The sequence below is a fragment of the Camelus dromedarius genome, chromosome 2, assembly GCF_036321535.1.
Source record: "Camelus dromedarius isolate mCamDro1 chromosome 2, mCamDro1.pat, whole genome shotgun sequence".
Classification (NCBI taxonomy): domain Eukaryota; kingdom Metazoa; phylum Chordata; class Mammalia; order Artiodactyla; family Camelidae; genus Camelus; species Camelus dromedarius.
In genome coordinates, this window is record NC_087437.1 from 29,255,649 (window position 1) to 29,274,779 (window position 19,131).

Below are 19,131 nucleotides of genomic sequence, written 5' to 3' on the forward strand. Positions count from 1 at the left end.
ACCAGACAACAAAGACTGCAGTCAAGAGACAAGGTAATGTGGTATGGGAAGTGCTGGGCCTGTTAGGGGAGGAAAGGGACTATCCTCGGACTTAGAAAACGTGTGCTGTCAGGAGCTAGGAGGGCTGGATTCTGAGCATGCTGAGTCAAGGGGGAGAGAGTACGAAGTTGCAGAAGGGAGAAATTATTGATTTGGAAATGATACAGGACATAAGATGCTGGCAAGGACCCTGGGAATTGGTGCTAATAAGCTACTTGTTAGCTTGTAGAAACCTGGTAAAAGGGATGGCCCTTCCTAGCTGAGCTAGAAATTCCAAACTGCCATGCAGATAGTGGAAAGAGATCCAAAGGCTTAAAGAAGTGGGCGTGATAGATAGTTTGGCTCATGGGTGGTTAATCTCCACCTTCAAGTACAAGCTCCAAGTGGACCACTGCTTTATTATAGTCCCATTCAGCCGCGGCCCTGAAAGAGGTAAGGAGTGAATATTCACGGGCAGAGCTTCAGGCATGCACCAGGATACCTGATTTATACGGAAGGAGAAATGGCCCCAGTTTAACCTGTACATGGACTTCTAATCAGTGGCATTGGGTGTGGCTGCTTGATCAGAAATTGGAAAGGAGAAAGATGGAAACTTTGGGGGAAAGGAGGCCTGAGGAAGAGGCCTAGGATGGGCCTCTGGAAGTGAGCACAGCTCGTGAAGGTCCATGGACTTGAACACCCGCCGTTCCTTTTACCATGAAAGAGGCACTGAAAGTGAGACAGACAGAACGGCTCTGTCTGCTGCTGGCAGACACGTGACAGCCAGCCTCTGCTGTCAGCAACCGCAGTGCTGGCACGAGAGCGGGAACAGAGTATCCATGATGTCAGGGATGGAAACTCTGCCTGGGTCCAGTCAGCATCGCGGACTCGGTCACTGTGGCTGATCTAGCTACCTACTGCTGCCCGATATCCAACCAGCCAGCAGCAAAGAACAATACAGAGACCTGACAGGGCACCGTCTTCTAAAGAGACCAAGAAGTCACTTGGTGGCAAGTCAGTTACATCCTGAAAAAGGCAGCCATTTTTCTTTACTGAAATCAGTATATATTCCAGATATGGGTTTGAATTTCCCCCTTGTAGGGCCTCAGCCATCTCCAGTGTTTACAGAACATTGGATCCACAGACTTGGTATTGTACCTGCAGACCAAGGACCACTTTAAAGCAAAAGAGGTTGGCAGTGGACTTAAGACAACAGAATACACTATTCCTACAACAGACCATACCACTCAAAAGGGACTAGATTTATACAGGGCGATGAAACTGCCTTTTGAAAGTATAGCTGAAACCTAAGTTTGGAGATAATACCCTGCAAAGATGGGGTGCCATCCTCAGAGTATAGGATACATCCTGAGTTAGTGACCACTATATAGCGCTGTGTCCCCAGGAGACACGATGGGAAAGTTTACTATCACTCCTGACTATGATGTGCCTCTGACTACAGTGACAAGCTTTGCAGGTCCAGAGGTTCTGTTCTCAGAAGATGAATGCTTTTACCTGCAGGACTTTAAGATCTTTTTGCTTCTTAATCAACCAGCACTTTAGATTCCATGTGCCAGAGGCCAAGAAAGGAGCCGCCGTCCTGGGTGAGCTGATGGGCCCTGATGATCGGGAGTAGGTAGCACCGCCACGATGACACAGTTGGGGAGCAGGAATACCTTAGCCAGGTGATCCAGTGGGGTGTTTCTTGGTACTCCTTACCAGATGTTGACAGTAAATGGTCAAGTACCAACACCACAGTTTAAGAAGTGCATGGTCATCAGAGGATCAGAACTTTTAGGAATGAAGGCGTGCATTACCTGATTAGACCAGGGAGTGTGCTTTTTGAGACTGAAGACAACCTAGATGGGAATGGAGTAAAGAAAGGAGATGCGTATCCCAAGTTGTGTTCCCGAGACCAGCTTCAGTGGTGAGGGCTGTAGCTGCTCCCACCAACCTCCATCCTGTGCATCAGGCCAGAACCCTAGAAAAGATGATTCTAGATGGTGAACTCATATGAACCAAGTGGATCTGAATTTTGCAAGTTCTGGACTCTAGTGCATGCTGTGGTCTGCTGCCCAGATCCCCACGTTAGGACCAAGGCCCTCGTTTCCCTAGCTGCTGTGAGTGTGGTTGATATTGGTACACAGCTGAGTCCTTCCCTAGGAATTGCCTCAAGAGATGGGAGCTGCCTTGCCCAATGTTAGGTCTCCTCCCCCATGGCTACCCACCTCTAGGAACTGCTCCTAGAGGGAGGAGGTGGTGGTGGTATAAAATTTGGGGATTCTCTGAAGAGCTATACAAGATTCAGATTGTGGGATTTGCCGAGGCCCTCGTGCGACCTCATTCAACTTCACTCTCTACTCAGCCCTGCTTCTATTATTCCCCACAGATGCTCCTCGCAAGGGGACTCTCTAATAAAATTCCTGAAGGAAAATCTGCCTCAATTTGTTTCTTGGGGAACCCAACCTAAGACACTAGATTTGTGTTACAAAGTTGTTCAAGAGCTTCTTTAAGGCTCTTGGTCTGTGTCACTAGTTGTTTTCCAGTTTATAAGGGCACCGGTAGCATCCAGTCGTTTTTACTCTTTGCATTTCACGTAGTGTTTAAAGTCCCAGGCTTTGTACCGTTTTAAAGATGGTTATTCTACTATGGGGTGCCAGGGACACACGCCGTGATGCCTCTCTCTCCAGCAAGGCCAGCGTGGATTTTCCTCACACCAGTGCAAGACAGAAAAATGGGTAAGTAGCGCTTATGATATCTCAATTCATTAAAACCATTAAAAATATTTTTACAACTTTTAAACACAGACACTAGTAATTAGACATTCTATGAACTAATGCAGCAATGAAAATGCAAGTCCTCACAGACTGAAGAGCGACAGTGGTGAAGACATGGAAGTGCTTTTTCTTATGATGGTCTGCTTTTCCTTCACTCTGAATATTGGTGTAAACCCTCTGCTAAATTTGTAAACATAAAATTCTTACTACTGGTTTCTTGAACTATGTGGAATATTTGCTTGAGGAACAAAACTTTTCAGGAATGCAAAGAGACAGACAAGACACTAAAGAGTGAAGACAGAGCTATAGGTGGCCAAGGCCCAGGGGCAGTCTTAAATACATTGTGCTTCAGCCTAACTAGTTCTCCTTTGTCTAGAGTGAAGATCAGCAGCATACAAAACTCTAAGAAATCCATAAACAGGTTTCTTGCCTCTCTATGTGGGAAGGATGAGTGGACAGGAAAGCACACAAAACACAGCTATCTGGGACATTTTGTACAGATTCCCCTTTTTTTTTTTTTTTGTTTTGACTATACTTCTATTTAAAAAGGGAGAAAAAATAATAAATAGCTGTATAGTCAGTTTACAGTGTTGTGTCAATTTCTGGTGTACAGCACAATGTTCCAGTCATCCATATACACACATATATTCCTTTTCATGTTCTTTTTCATTATAGGTTACTACAAGATATTGAATATAGTTCCCTGTGCTATACAGAAGAAACATGTTGTTTATTTGTTTTATATATAATAGTATCTACAAATCTTGAACTCCTAGTCTATCCCTTCCCACCTCCTTTCCCCTCTGATAACCATAAGTTTGTTTTCTGTGTCTGTGAGGCATATATCTGGAGGGAACTCTAATTCAAAAAGACACCTGCACCCCAATGTTCATAGCAGCACTATTTACAATAGCCAAGACATGGAAACAATCCAAATGTCCATTGACAGATGACTGGATAAAGAAGTTGTGGTATATTTATGCAATGGAATACTACTAAGCCATAAAAAGAATAAAATAATGCTATTTGCAGCAACATGCATGGACCTGGAGATCATCATATTAAGTGAAGTAAGCCAGGAAAAGACAGAAAAATACCATATGATATCACTTATATGTGGAATCTTCAAAAAAGACACAAATGAACTTATTTATAAAACAGAAACAGATTCATAGACATTTGGTACAGATTTCTGACATCAGCTGTCTGGCAAGGTTTGTCCTGCCCCAGGTTTCCTCTGCCCCAAGGCTCTCAGGTGGGCTTCATGACTAGACTCTGGCTGTACCTTTCTCTACTCTGCAACGTTCATATTCCTCACACACAGAGGAATACAAGGTAACTATCATCAGTGGCCCACAATTCAAAGTAGCCCAGCCTAATTTCCTAAGTTACTTGGAAATAGATCCTCCTTTTCTTTTTGGGCTAAAATTAATTTAAACTTGGTCAAACCATGTCAGGAAAAAATTTTAAAAGTATATAAAGCTCTATTGAGAAATAACTATTGTATATACGAGAGTAGTTGAGCTTTTTTTTTTTTTTTTTTTTAAACATTGGGCTCTATAATGTTTCATGGAAATTCTGACACTCATTTTCAGGATGAAAATAAGTGGAGAATTTTGCCGGTCAGGTTTGTTGCTGTCTCCTGGTGCTGGGAACAACTGGAGGTTCCGAGGAAGGTTCGTGCTGTTTCTACATCCATGTTGCTAAGGTGATTTTGTGGGATGAAAACACTGGCAACTGTTAATTTGTTTACAAAGGAATATGAATGAGCTTCACCTCCTACAGTCAGGAACGCTTCAGCTTCTGCCTGACTCTTTGATGCCAACTGTAGGAGGCAAGGTCATTCTCAACCAAACCATGAACCAACTCACAAATTAAGTAAAAACCCCTTCAGTTGTTAAGATACAATTACCCTCAGCAGCCACATATACAATCTGTTAAATAGTCCCAATTAGCTAACTATTTAGAGCGCAAAGTGAAAAACAGAATACGTGTGAAACTAAGTGAAAAAAAAGATCTTGCAATTCCAAACTGAAACGCTCCTTGCTTTTCAGAGTAAGCAACTTAACCCCCAGTAAATCAAAATGGTTTAGCAAAACAGTTGGTTAGTTGGCTTTTGTGCGTGTGTGACTGTGTAGAGTAGTCCATTGTCATTTAATCAAATAATCAGTTATTATTTGATACAACTGTGTCCTTTCGCACATCGGCGTGGGGCATGGGGCACAGAGGGTGATGATTGTCTGAGTTTACATAAATGATACCAGAGAAACTGAGTAAGGGGCTAGAATCCCAGCAACTGTTTTCCTGTTAAGGGGCTCTGTTTCATTGCTTTGCAGTTTCCCTCAAAGCTTAGGCTTGTCTTTGTTCACAAATGCATCAGAAGCAAGGCTAATCAAGGGTTACTGATTCTGGATTATGAAAAAGCTAGCAGAAAGAATCTTAATATGATGTAAGAAATAAAATTCTTATCGTGATCTAGGAGATTATTAGAAGAGGCAATATAGTGAAGTGGTTATGAATGTAAACTCCAGTGCTTCACTACCTATGTGCACTTCATAATCCAGGGGCAAATGACTTCATTCTATGTCCTGTTTCATGCTCTGTAAAACACGAACAATGAAAGTAACTACATTATAAATGAACAGATTTAATCTGTAAATGTTAAGTGGGAGAGTAAACATTATGTCAGTATTTTTTTTTTAATAATTTCAGACAGTCTTTTTTATTTTTTTAATTGAAGTATAGTCAGTTTACAATGTTGTGTCAATTTCTGGTGTACAGCATAATATTTCAGTCATCCATATATATATTCCTTTTCATATTCTTTTTCACTATAGGTTACTAAAGGATACTGAATATAGTTCTCTGTGCTATATAGTAGGAACTTGTTTATTATTTTTAATATAGATTTAGTAGTTTGAATTCTTCTAGTAGTATATAAATTACCATACACTTTATATTCCAGAACCAGAAAGTCTTTTTTTTTCTCAATATGAGAAAAGAGCATTTTATATGGTTTCAACACTAATTTCTACCAAGACCTTTTGTTCCCAACTCTAACTTCATGCTTTATCTATAGATTGACTCCTCACATTATTTGATTTGCTAGCAGCTGAGCTGTATTACCTACGGTAGATTAAAACCTAGGAAAATCCTAAAAGAGTATGGGCACTTTTCATGCCCTTGCATTGAAGCTATTTTAATTGAGGAAGGAAAGGTGGATTTATAGAATCTTAGAGTTGAAAGGAATCTTAAAAGTCAAAACTCCACCCGTTATCGGTATCCGCACTCACTCATATTTATTCTGATTTTTTAGTACATCTTAAGGGCAAGGACTGAACCTTATTTTAATTCTCTGTATCTTGCCATTGCTGTAGTGCCTGCACTGAGGCAATGCCTGTTTGGAATGGAATACATTTATTCCTCCACTAAGCACATGCTGAGTATCTAATAAATGCCAACACTTGGATAAGTTACGGTGCTATAAGGATAAACAGAAGAGCCTCTGCTCTTAAAGAAGCATGTTGTACAAAGTAACGAAGAATTATATAGTAAGCGCTAGACTAGGTGGATGGACAGAGTGTAGCAGCCTGTAAAGAACTGCAGTGCTCTCCTTAAACTCTGGGGAGGGGGAATGGCGCCCTTAGACTCACACGTGCTCTCCAACGGCCTGGTCTGTACCCTGGCAATGGCCAGTTCTACAGAACTGCACTGGGTAATCCCTAAGCATAGCTTGGCATGTAATGAGGGATTGAGAGGACTTCTGACAAGTCACCTGTCTTTTGGAGTTTTGAAATGTCCATCTAATGTTGGTAACAAGAGTCAAGGTGTGGGATGGACCAAGAAGGACAGGCTTCCTCATGCTAGGCAGGCTTGAAAGCCTGAGACTGTGGGCCTCGGAGAACTGTCCCTCAGTGTCAGCCTTAACCCCTCCTAAGTGGTCCTTCAAGGGAAGCTTGGTACCAGGAAGCGCACTCCTGAGTGAGGCAGCCCTCTCTATCATTATTTACTTCCTTGTGATTATCAATTATCAGAGCTGATCCTGCCATCTGAACAAGATAAAGGATTAAGCCCTCTGCCATATACCATACATTCAAACAAGACAGGATGTTCCAATTATTATACCCCTTCTTTTCTTAAATCTTCCCAATTCCTTCAAACTTCCCTCTTATCATAATGTCCATAGACTACATCACTCACTTTTCTCTCTCTGAGGCACTCTATTAGTCAGTAATCCTCTTAAAATTAAGGAACTTGAGACTGGACCCTCTGTGGGGCTCCACACAGTACTGAAATAGCTTTGTAGGAGGCCCATGTTGCATCTTACAGAACTGGACACAGTTTGCAGAAAGAGCATGGAAGCATTTTGCAGACTGCCAATTCCCTTTACAAATGTACAGCATAACTAATGGGGTGTAGATTTTCTCTGGTGTTCTTTAAATCACATACATCAAAGGAGTTAAATGACTTTGTTCAGAGCCAGTGGCTCAGCAGTACCTGTAATAAGGGAAGGCAACCTTAGTTATTTCTTAATTAAGACTCTTGTAGCATAAGGAGGTGTTGGGAAATTAATTTGACAGCCTAAATTAATGTGCATTACTTTAACAATTATCTCTGATTTATTTTGGAGAAGCTAAGCAAGTATTGATTCATTTCTCCAGCCTTCTATGAGTAATCACATTCAAAGTAAACAACATCAATTATTAAGAATATGCTTTTGCATATGGTAACCAGCTTTTATACTGAAAGAGTAAACGTCAAAATGCATTAGAAGAAAACGCTTGAATTGATTTTTTGATAACTTTGAGAAAATCTCACAAAAAGCTAACTTATTTACAGTGCTGTCTTAGTTTCTTTTTACATTGCTTTTCAGGGAACTGCCACCACATTTTAGTGCTAGAGGAAACTCAAGAATCATCTGGCCTAATTCAAATAAATATGTGGAATTAAGAAAAATGTTACAGTTGTGAAAGCTGGATATTTAGTAACCAAATTAATTTCATATCACTGGTAAAAAAATTTTAGCTGGAGCAATTAATACTTAGACATTAATACTTAATATCAAATACGTAATAATTAATACTTAGCCATTGTACAATATAATTGTGACTAAATTGTAGTCAAGGACCAATCCTGGCTGACCCTTACTAAGAAGGTGAGAGGACACAGTAGTAGGTTAATGGTCCACTTCCTCTCCAGGTAACGTCCCGATATTTGCAGTTAAGGGTCAGTTCTCTCGGGCACTAAAAACGTGTCAAAATGATTTGTTGATGTAAAATATGGTGGCAGAGTGAGTGATAAATGTGGGATTTTAAATTTCTTTCTGTACTTTTCTGTATCATCTAATTTTTTGTTGCATTGAATATCTATTACTTATAATTTTTATTATTTGAAAAACCACATACATCAATATTTTAGAGAAATATTATTTTCTGTTTCTGATTCTCTGATAGAAAACTAGAAGGATACAAATGACTCCCTATTAAAAGTCTAAGTAGATTACAATTTATCTAAGGATGCTTTTCATTCAGTATTTAACCCTCTGGCCTGGTAAGAGCCGCACTAAAGGTCCCCAGGTGTCAGTACCTATGATGCAACTAGAGCCTTTGCTTGACTTTTTCCTTCCGAGCCTCGTTTTCCATCTCCATTTGCAAATCAAAGAGGTAGACAGAGAAGGGGCAGCAGGCTGCTTGCAGGTCTGGTGGCTGCTGTGCACGTATCTATATATACGGAAACATTTACAACAGTGTTGTGGTGGAATTGTGGCTGATTTAATTATTGGGCTTTTTTTTTCTATCTATATATTCTATTTTTTTCCATATGGTAATGTTATTTAACGTAAAAGTCAGTGAAAATTCTGTAAGATATGATTGTGAGCATCCATACTATACATTGCTTATAAATAGCTTTTAAAGTAGCTGATTATTAATTATCTGCAATGTAGGAAGGATGCAAAATTTTGGAAAAGGCTGAGATTAGTGATTTACCTGTGATAGCATAGCAAGGAAATAGAGACTTTTAAGATAATTTTTAAATAAGTATCTTTTCCTGATGTGGTTTTTTTTTTTCTTCTGATCTCTTGTATTTAGCCTTAAAAAGCTGATGCAATTCCATAAGAAACAGAAAGGGAAAGGCTGGAACCACTTAGCATTTAAGAATAAAATGCATTACATAATGGATTCTTTCCCTCAAAACCCAACATTTGCCCATATTTTCCTCTACTTTAATAAACATCCAATGCTAAACTGCTTTGGAAGACTTAATTTGGAATAGTAAGATTGGAGGGATTAAAAGCATATTTTGCAAGTGTAGAGTATAAACAGGAACAAAGCCGATATTGGCAAATGCTCAGGGCAGGAAAATGCAGAGGAATGACAATGACTTTTGGAAGAAATGACATCATGTGTCTTGAGGAATATTCCTTACTCTGGTTTTGATTTGTAAGCCAATCTAAAAAAAATTTTTAGATAGATAAATTGAGCCTATTTACATTTATCAGTATGACGGGTAAGTTTGGTCTTTTGTAACAGAATTATGTTTATTTACTATGTGACTTTCATTAAGTAGCCTGTATTGTTTGCTTTTCAATTAAACTTCTACTATATTGTAATATTTTTGTGTTTAAGATATATATTTAAAACAATTATTACCTTATTTTGATACTTTTAATACTTTTAGTCCCTTTCGTCCTTGGTTAGATGTCAACTATATTGTCAGCTTTAGATGATTTCCTTTTATTTCTACCTATTACCTTTGCAGCAGTCAGTGACCATATACTATTTTCTTTTTCTTTCATTTCTCAGTTTTGTGTGTGTGTGTGTTACTTTGACTTTGACAAAGAATATTTACATACTAGGCTTTCTTTCTCATTCTTACCTGTTAGTCTTAGATCTACAATTATGTACAGTTGACGTTTGAACAACAGGTGCTTGAACTGTGGGGGTCCACTTATATGTGTAATTTTTTCCCCACTAAGTATGTACCATAGTACTACACCATCCATGGATGACTGAATCCCCAGATGTGGACCTGCCTACAGAGTGCTGACTGTGAAGTTATATGTGAATAGTCAGTACCCCAAACCTCCATATTGATCAACGGTCAATTGTATATTTATTCCTCATTACTAGTTCTTTTGCTAGTTCCCTTAATCACTTCTTTGTTAAATGAAGTTCATCTGTTAGTAGATTCCCCAGGAAAGATGGGTCACCACAATATTTGAAGAACAGCTTGGCTGTATATAAAATCCTTTATTTACACCTCCTTTTTTGAAGTTTATGGGGTGTTGCAGTGCTTTCTTGCTTTGATTGTTGATGACCTTAAGTCTGATGCCAACCTGAATTTCTGTTCTTTCTAAGTGACTTTTTGATTCTGCCTGGAAACACAGAGGGTTCTTATCTTTACTTCTAAAGTTCAATACTCTTACTAGGATATGTCTCACAGTCGACTGTTCTGGATTGATTTTCTGAGATAAAAGATGGATCTATTCAATATTACAGATCCAGGCCTTCCTTTATTTCAGAGAACTTTTCTAAAATTATAGTATTTAATATTATTTCCCTTCCATTGGGAACTGGGGTGCTGGAGGACACGATTAGGAGAGACTTTCACTCTGTTCTTTGTGTTCTGTTCTACATGTTACCTATTCAAAAATAAATAGTTTAGAAAACCAGAATCTTTATTTAGTATACTGAATATGCTAGGCAACGTTTGTCACTCATTGTCAGTAGAAATATGTTGAAATACTCAAGGTGCTGGGATATTCAGAAGATGCTATACAAGCAATTTAATGGAAGTAGATATTTTTAAGGCCATTGTTCAATGCCATATTTCTGAATATTCACAAAAGAAATTAGCTTACTGGCTTAGTATCAAGAAAAAGTTGTGCTTCTTCTGATGGTCTGATTTTATTTTCAACTTTTATATACTAACTGTGCTATCATTTTTTACTCCGGTCTTTGACTTTTTACATTATCATTTTTAATTGCCAATCTGAATTAATTGTATTACTAAGAGTAACACCAAATCTTTGTTCTTAAATAGAACTTAAAATACCTAGAGTCAAATTTGTGATCCATCCAACATTAGTGAACAGGACTTTATTGTATGCATTTAAAAAAATAATTAACTCCATTCTTCTCTGTTTTTATGCCCCTATCCTTGTTTTAAGTTAGTGCTTAGTAGCACATATGACTCCTAGAAAATCTCAATAAATTTAAGCTAGCCATATTTGTTTTTCATATTTTGATACAGCTTTGTATATTTATTTCAGTCATTTTTTAAAAATGTGTGAGGTAGAGAGAGAGAGATGGCATTATTGAGTCATGTAGCTTTTTGAAAAATGAGTATGTTGAAGTGGCCATTTATATATACCAACTGGAACCTAATTACACCACAATTTCTTGTGGTGTGGCTTTCTGCACAGCAAACGTTTGTGTGAGAACAGCAGGCATTTGGAGTTCGGGTAACTTTCTAAAATGTAAGAATATTTTAGTTTTTGTTTTGTGAGTAATCAAAAAAACAAAACAAAACACCCCAGCCAATGAGTAAGAGGTTCAGAAATATAAATTTTAGCACAACTGTTTTTCCAGGTCTGGATGACTGGTAGTGATTCCCCCAATCTCCACTGCATGCTCTCTCCAGACTGATTTCTTCAGAGTGGAGGTATTCCACTTTTCCTTGGGGGCAGGGAGTACAATTCAGGGGGAATGTTTTCTTGACTATTGAAATAGAAACCTGGATTCACAGTTGCATTTCTTTACACTTAACAATGAAATATCAGAAAAAGAAAGTAAAGAAACAGCCCCTTTTAAAATCACATCCAAAACAATACAACACTTAGGAATAAATCTGACCATGGAGGTGAAAGACTTATACAACTGCAAAACGTTGATTAAGGAAACTAAAGATGACTTAAAGAAATGGAAGGATATCCCATGCCCTTGGATTGGAAGAATCAATATTGTTAAAATGGCCATACTGCCCAAGGCAAGCTACAGACTTAATGAGATCCTATCAAATTACCGGTGACATTTTTCACAGAACTAGAACAAACAATAATAAAATTTATATGGAATCACAAAAGACCCAGAATTGCCAAAGCAAAACTGAAGAAAAAGAATGAAGCTGGAGGAATAACCCTCCCAGACTTCAGACAATACTACAGAGCTAGAATAATCAAGACAGCATGGTATTGGTACAAAAACAGACAGATAGACCAATGGAACAAAATAGAGCGCCCAGAAATGAGCCCACAGACCTATGGTCAATTAATCTTTGACAAAGGAGGCAAGAATATACAGTGGAGAAAAGACAGTCTTTTCAGCAAGTTATGTTGGGAAAACTGGATAGCAAAATGTAAATCAATGAAGTTAGAACGCTCCTTCACATCATACACAAAAATAAACTCAAAATGGCTTAAAGACTTAAATATAAGACAAGGCACTATAAACTTCCTAGAAGAAAACATAGGTAAAACATCCCCTGACATAAATCTTAGCAATGTTCTCCTAGGGCAGTCTACCCAGGCAATAGAAATAAAAGCAAAAATAAACAAATGGGGCCTAATTAAACTTACGAGTTTTGCACAGCAAAGGAAACCATAAGCAAAACAAGAAGACAACCAATGGAATAGGAGAAAATATTTGCAAATGACGAGACTGACACGGGCTTAATTTCTAGAATATATAAACAGCTCATACAACTTAATAAGAAAAAAACAACCCAATCCAAAAATGGGCAGAAGAATTAAACAGTTCTCTAATGAAGACATACAAATGGCCAATAGGCACATGAATAAATGCTCAATATCGCTAATTATCAGAAATGCAAATCAAAACTACAATGAGGTATCACCTCACACCAGTCTGAATGGCCATCATTCAAAAGTCCACAAATGATAAATGCTGGAGAGGCTATGGAGAAAAGGGAACCCTCCTACACTGCTGGTGGGAATGCAGTTTGGTGAAGCCATTATGGAAAACAGTAATGGAGATTCCTCAAAAGACTAGGAATAGACTTACCATATGATCCAGCAATCCCATTCCTGGGCATATACTCAAAGGGAACTCTAATTCAAAAAGATACACACACCCCAATGTTCATAGCAGCGCTATATGCAACCTAAATATCCATTGACAGATGACTGGATAAAGAAGATGTGGTATATTTATACAATGGAATACTACTCAGCCATAAAAAGAATAAAATAATGCCATTTGCAGCAACATGGAGATCATCATTCTAAGTGAAGTAAGCCAGAAAGAGAAAAAAAAATACATTTGATATCACTCATATTGGAAACAAAAGGATAGTAATGAACTCATCTACAAAACAGAAAGACTCGCAGACATAGTAAAGAATCTTATGGTTATTGGGGGAAAGGGAGTGGGAAGGGATAAATTTGGGAGTTTGAGATTTGCAAATATTAACCACTATATATAAAAATAGATAAAAAACCAAGTTTCTCCTTTATAGCACAGGGAACTATATTCAACATCTTGTAATAACCTTCAATGAAAAAGTATATGAAAATGAATATATATACATACACATACATGACTGGGACATGCTGTACACCAGAAATTGACACATTGTAACTGAGTATACTTCAATTAAAAAACAAAAAAAAAGAAAGAAACCTGTATTTAAATTCTAATTTTGTCACTTCCAAGCTTCATGACATTGAAAAATTTACTAAACCCCTTTAAGTTCCACTTTGTTTCATAGAAATGAACATAAGAACATAACACCTACCTACTTGGTGGTTTTGGAGATTAATTGATAATATGTAAAGAATTATTAACATGTTACATATGTGTTGGCTCACTTTTCTGCTCTCTGTGTGCTTCATTTGGAATAACTCAAAATACCTGGCTCAGCAAACATGAGTTCTTGTGTTACAGCTCTCAAGTTGATCATTACTTAACAAACCTGAAATAAAATCAGCCTTATGGACAGACAGTCCCCAATTCAGAGAGTTCCTTGCACTAATATTTTCACTGATCTATCCCTTTCAGTAAAAGATAAACCCTCCAGGGGAGACTGTGTGACACCAAGCAGTGGCATTTATTATTGTATTCCTGTATCTAATCAGCTGGTTGTAGGAATAAAGCATGTGTGTGTCTGTGCTTTCGTGAGCCTGGAGTACATTAGAGACCCTAACTGAACTAAGGTAAGAAGTCAGGAGGGTCTCACGCCGCTCATAGCAAACTGGTTGTTCTATAGTGTCACAGAAACCTCCACCTAAATGGTTTTACATCTGTCTAATCAATTATTGACTGTTTTGTAGCCACGGTTCTAACAGATTACCAGAATTGATTTTAAAAATTTCCTGCTCAATGATACCTTGCTTCAGTGATTACATTTGTGAAAGCTGACCAGTCAGTGACAGCCTCATGCTTTGAAAGTCAGCCAATCTGTGGCCGATTCAAAGCATTGAACACAGTTCTAAAGCTTACATCAAACCCATTCTACTTCTCTAACCAAACAGAATGCACTTTTGTATCCAGCACAAAAGTGCATCCATCATAGCAGATATTCAGTAATTATTTGTGGAGTATTTGTGCCAGTTTCTAAGATTGATGTCACCCTCGTCTTGCCTCTGTGACAAATATGTCTCAAAACAAACTCTTCCTTAAAAACCTTCATACTATCAGCACTTGGATTTGCTCAAATAAGTTTGTGTCTGGCTAGCATTGCTCTTTCTTAAGAAAATTATAGATTTAGCCCTGGGTTTTGATTCAGACTTTGAGTGGTGGCCTCAAACCTATCTGTTTTGATAGAGGCAGCAAAAAAAAAAAAAAAAAAAAAAAGTAGGTTATTTTCAAGCATTTAAGAAACACTGAGATAATCATTAAAAGTTAGCATGCATTTCTCAAGAAAAGTCCAATCAATATATAACTTTACTTAATCTTTGCTGCTTCAGTTAATTCCACAAATATTTATTGAATACCTATTATGATGGAGGCACCATTCAAGGAACTGGACAGATACAGACTAATAATACATAGTTCATTCTTCAAAGTCTTAGAAGATAGTGACAGGGACAGATTATACACATAACTGTAGCAAAATACAAGAAAAGAGTGCTGTAATTGGAGTCTATAGGTGTCCTAAGATAATAAAAAGGGAAGATTTGCTATCTTTGTCTATGGTAGTAGCTGGTTTGGGAGTGGAGCCTCAAGTAAATAACATTTGAGTTGCACCTTGAAAAATGTGTAGAAGTTGAGCAACAGCGACAGTAGGGGATACTAAAATAGCACCTTCAAGGACTCAGAGCCATGAGCAAGTGTGGAATATTTAATTAGTGAGTGGAAGGAAGTATAGAATGATGGGTGGACGAGAAGGCTGACAGTGATAAAGCAGGCAAAGATATGAGGGAGCCAGCTTGTAGAGAGCCTTTTGTGAGTACAGAATTGGAGAGGGGCCAGACAGAAAGCCAGGTGTCTATAATTGACAGGGCACCAGTCCCAAATAGTTTAATGAATGCCTGAGTTAAGCACATGGAAGAGGGGATGATGAGCAGGAGAGAACAGTTGGATGGATGATGGTGCAACTACATGAGGCAAGAATTGCTGGAAAGCAATATGAGTGCATGGCAAATAAGGAGTTTCATATGCAATGTATTGAATTTGAGATATATTTGAATCACCTGGAGAAGTTATTGAGTGATCAGTTATATAAATCTTCAGCTCAGGGTAGGAACTGGGGATATATTTGTCAGCTGTCGGTGTACTGGTGGGTGGAATCTGATCCTCTAAGAAGTAGTTGCCAAGTTGAGATCAAGTGTGCAAGAGAATTATCGGGGGAAATATTCATGAGGGAGAAGAAGAAAGGCAGGGAAATCCTTTAGACCACAATGCTGGTTTAACACTTGTAATAAGGAGTGAGGGAAGGACGGAGGTTTGCATGGGAAGAGTCTCAGATGGCAGCACAATCCTAAGAAAGTTTTCTCCAGGCTCAGTGGAGTCCTAGAGCCAAAAGAGCATCCTGAGTCTGCACTAGAATCCAACCAAACTCAATCAAACTCAATTGACTGGGCGCAGCCAGGGGAAGCACGGCCTTGGTGCCAATGTGGTGGCTGATCTGTAAGGGCAGGAGGTAGGGCTCTTAGTCAACTTTGCTCCTCACAGTAGGAGATTGCAACAGCACATGTTCTCAGCTACCATGGTAGGTGAAAGTAGACTGTCTAGGTGAGTAACATCACTCAAGGAGAGGAATGTGCACGAGAGGAAAAGAAATATGTGGGAAGGTCTCAAAGTACCATCTGCAAGTGATTGTGAAGGAAGATGGATCAATCAAGAATATCTAGAATTGATCAGAGGAGTGAGGGCCAGAGATGAGAAATTCAAGAAAGAGACTGTGGTCAACAGCACTAAATGCTACAGAGATGATAAATGGGCTACAGAGATGATAAATGGAATAAAAGAAGTATAATAAATAGTTGAATTTAAGACCTGGGGGTCACTAAAGACTTTGGGAAGAACAGGTTCAGCAGAGGGATGTGATTATAGCGGATTATGAAACTTCCTGATGAAATCTGCAGTGAAAGAAGGACAGAGACAGATGTAGTAGCTTAAGAAGGACAAAGGAAAGAAGAAGATTTTCTTTAGGATGAGAGGAGACTTAAGCATATTTACTGAGGAAAGAAAAGCAGTCAATGAAGAGGGAGAAATTGATGATGCAGCACCATCTGGAAGAGACATTTGGAGATGAATGCAAGAAGGTTTGAATGTGGTGGGTGAGGATGAGTGTCAATATATATAATGTTGTAGTTGGAGGAGAAAATGTGAATAAATTAATTACCTGGAGTACTCATTTTGTTTTCCAGCAAGCAATACTTTTTTTCTCCTGTGTATAAAAGTGAAAGTTCGAGGAGGAATGCAAAAACATAAAATGATAACCTTAGTGATTGGGAAAGTTATCTTAATAGAGGCAATGAAAGCACTGCCCAACAACACTGTGGACTGAGTTGAGGCTGGAAATGGTAAATATGTGGTAAGTTCAAGCAATCCAGTTATGCAGTGTTTCTCCAGCAGCATTCGGCAGCTTTGAAATATCTGTTGAGCAAACAGATAGTTGGACTAATCACAGGTTAGGGACTGGTGACTCAGATGAGCCGGAAAGAGGGGGTTGAGAGACTGGAGGATATAGGCAAGAACCCACTGAAATGGTCCAGGCTAAGTAGGGAAGGAAGAGATGAAGCTACTAGTTTGGGAGATCAAAGTAATGCCATAAATGAAACATGATGCTGAATGAATTTTATACTTATGGACAAGATGTGTAAATGATAGTAAGTAGTGGAGTAAGATGAATTAACTGTGTTCTGGATGTAATGTTAAATGCTTGGGTATCAAGCTGAATGGAACCATAAAACTCTATAGTCAGCTCTCCTCAGTTCAAGATTTATGTCTGTGACTTAATGATATGCTTATCAAAATGACAAAGAATCAATATTTAAAATCATATTTTATGATAAAGCCAAACAAAATAAACAGTTTTTTTCTTAGTCTTTTAAGTAGAAAAGAACCAATCTGACTCCATATTAGATCTCTTCCTTCGGCTTCAACCCTGTGCTCAGTTTCCTGGGCTTAGTCGCACTGGTTCTGCACCTTTGTGTAAAAGAATGTTGCCTACAGCCTGAAATATATGGGATATATGGGATACCGAGTTTTGACTCGGTAACAGTCTCCCTCCTCATGGTCAACGGCACTGTCATCCCTAAGTGCTTAATCCAAAAAGATAGGCACCATCTCTAAGTCTTGCTTCTCTCTCTCACACATTCAACCATGGGCCAATTTTGTCAGTTCTACCCTGAAACTATCACAGATTTTCCATAACTTATCTTTTTTACGCTATAACCCTAGTCCAAGCCCCCCTCATCTTTTACCTAAGACACTGCAAAATCCTCCTCATTGCTCTCCACATCCAGATTTGCTCCCTTAAAGTTTATTCTCCACTGAACAACCAAAACTATTTAAAAGTAGAAGTCAGCTCATGCCATCCCTCTACTCAAATGTCTCATTACACCCTGGAAAATCCCACACCATTACTGTGGTCTACAGTGCCCTCTACAAACAGGTTCTTGGTTGCATTTTCACTTCGTCCCCTGCTACCTTCCTTTTCACTCACCGTTTTTAGTACACTGGCTTCCCTGCTGTTTCATTAACCATTTTTTATTGTTTATGTGTTGAAAGAATACATCCTTAATTATGTTAGGTTATATAAAATAGATTATTAAAACTGACTTGTTTCTTTTTACCTTTTCTATGTGGCTACTAGAAAATTTAAAATTGCATATGTGGCTGATGTTATACCTTTAAGAGACAGCACTGGTTGTTCCCTCTGTGTTGTTACCACGTCAGTGTGTCTTCCCCCAGGTGACTAGTTGGGGACTGGGGCTATTCTGGGGTACCAGGATCAGGAGTGAGGATGTGGAGCAGAGGAGAGTGAGGGCCAAGTGAAACCCTCTAAGCACTTCTGTATCTGTCCATCACTCCATTTGCCTGCTAAGGCCTGCAGAAATAATGACCACGACTTCTTCCTGCCTTTTGAATCTTACGCGGCTTCCTCTTTTGGTTGCTCTAACGCAGAACCACATAAGGAAGGAGACGACGGGAAACAGCTCCCAGATTTACCAATTTGTTGACAGAACAGTTCAACATGGCTTCTAAAGGAGGATTCCCTGGGCTGTCAGGGGTTTGGAAACCATGTCATGTCTTATGGAAGATAATCATTCTGGGGCAAAGGGAGGATTTAAAAGGGGTCTGTTATCAAATATTAGAAACACTGCTGTAAAGAAGAGGAAATTGAAATTGACTTCACAAGTATAAAACTTTCCGATTTTCTCTCCAAACCTCTATGGAAATATATCAATATTTTTACTGCTTAAAAACTTATTCTTACCCATTTTTAGTACTCTTCAAGAATAAACATATGGAAGTTACTGGACTCCAATTTCAATTCCACATAAAAGAGAACTTTCTAACACCTAGAATTGCGAAGGGGTAGAGTAGACTGTGTCTAAGGTGGTCAGCTGTGTGTCCACTGCAGGTATTCAAACAAATTGGATGCCCACTTCTCCAGTGTACCAAAGAAGGGATTCTTGACCCTCTCAAAAGGTTGGATTCGATGACTGCTGAAGTCTTAACTAACTCTAAAATTTTGTTACTCTAAATTTCATTCACTGGTACTCACTCATTTTCAACTACTACTTAGTTAAAATGTGACTTTTCATTTCATTCTAGTCATAGGAAAATCTTTATTTCTTTTCATCTAGAGAGATATCTAGGAATTAAAAGCTCCATTTTTTAATCTATTTACAGCCTTGGTCTCC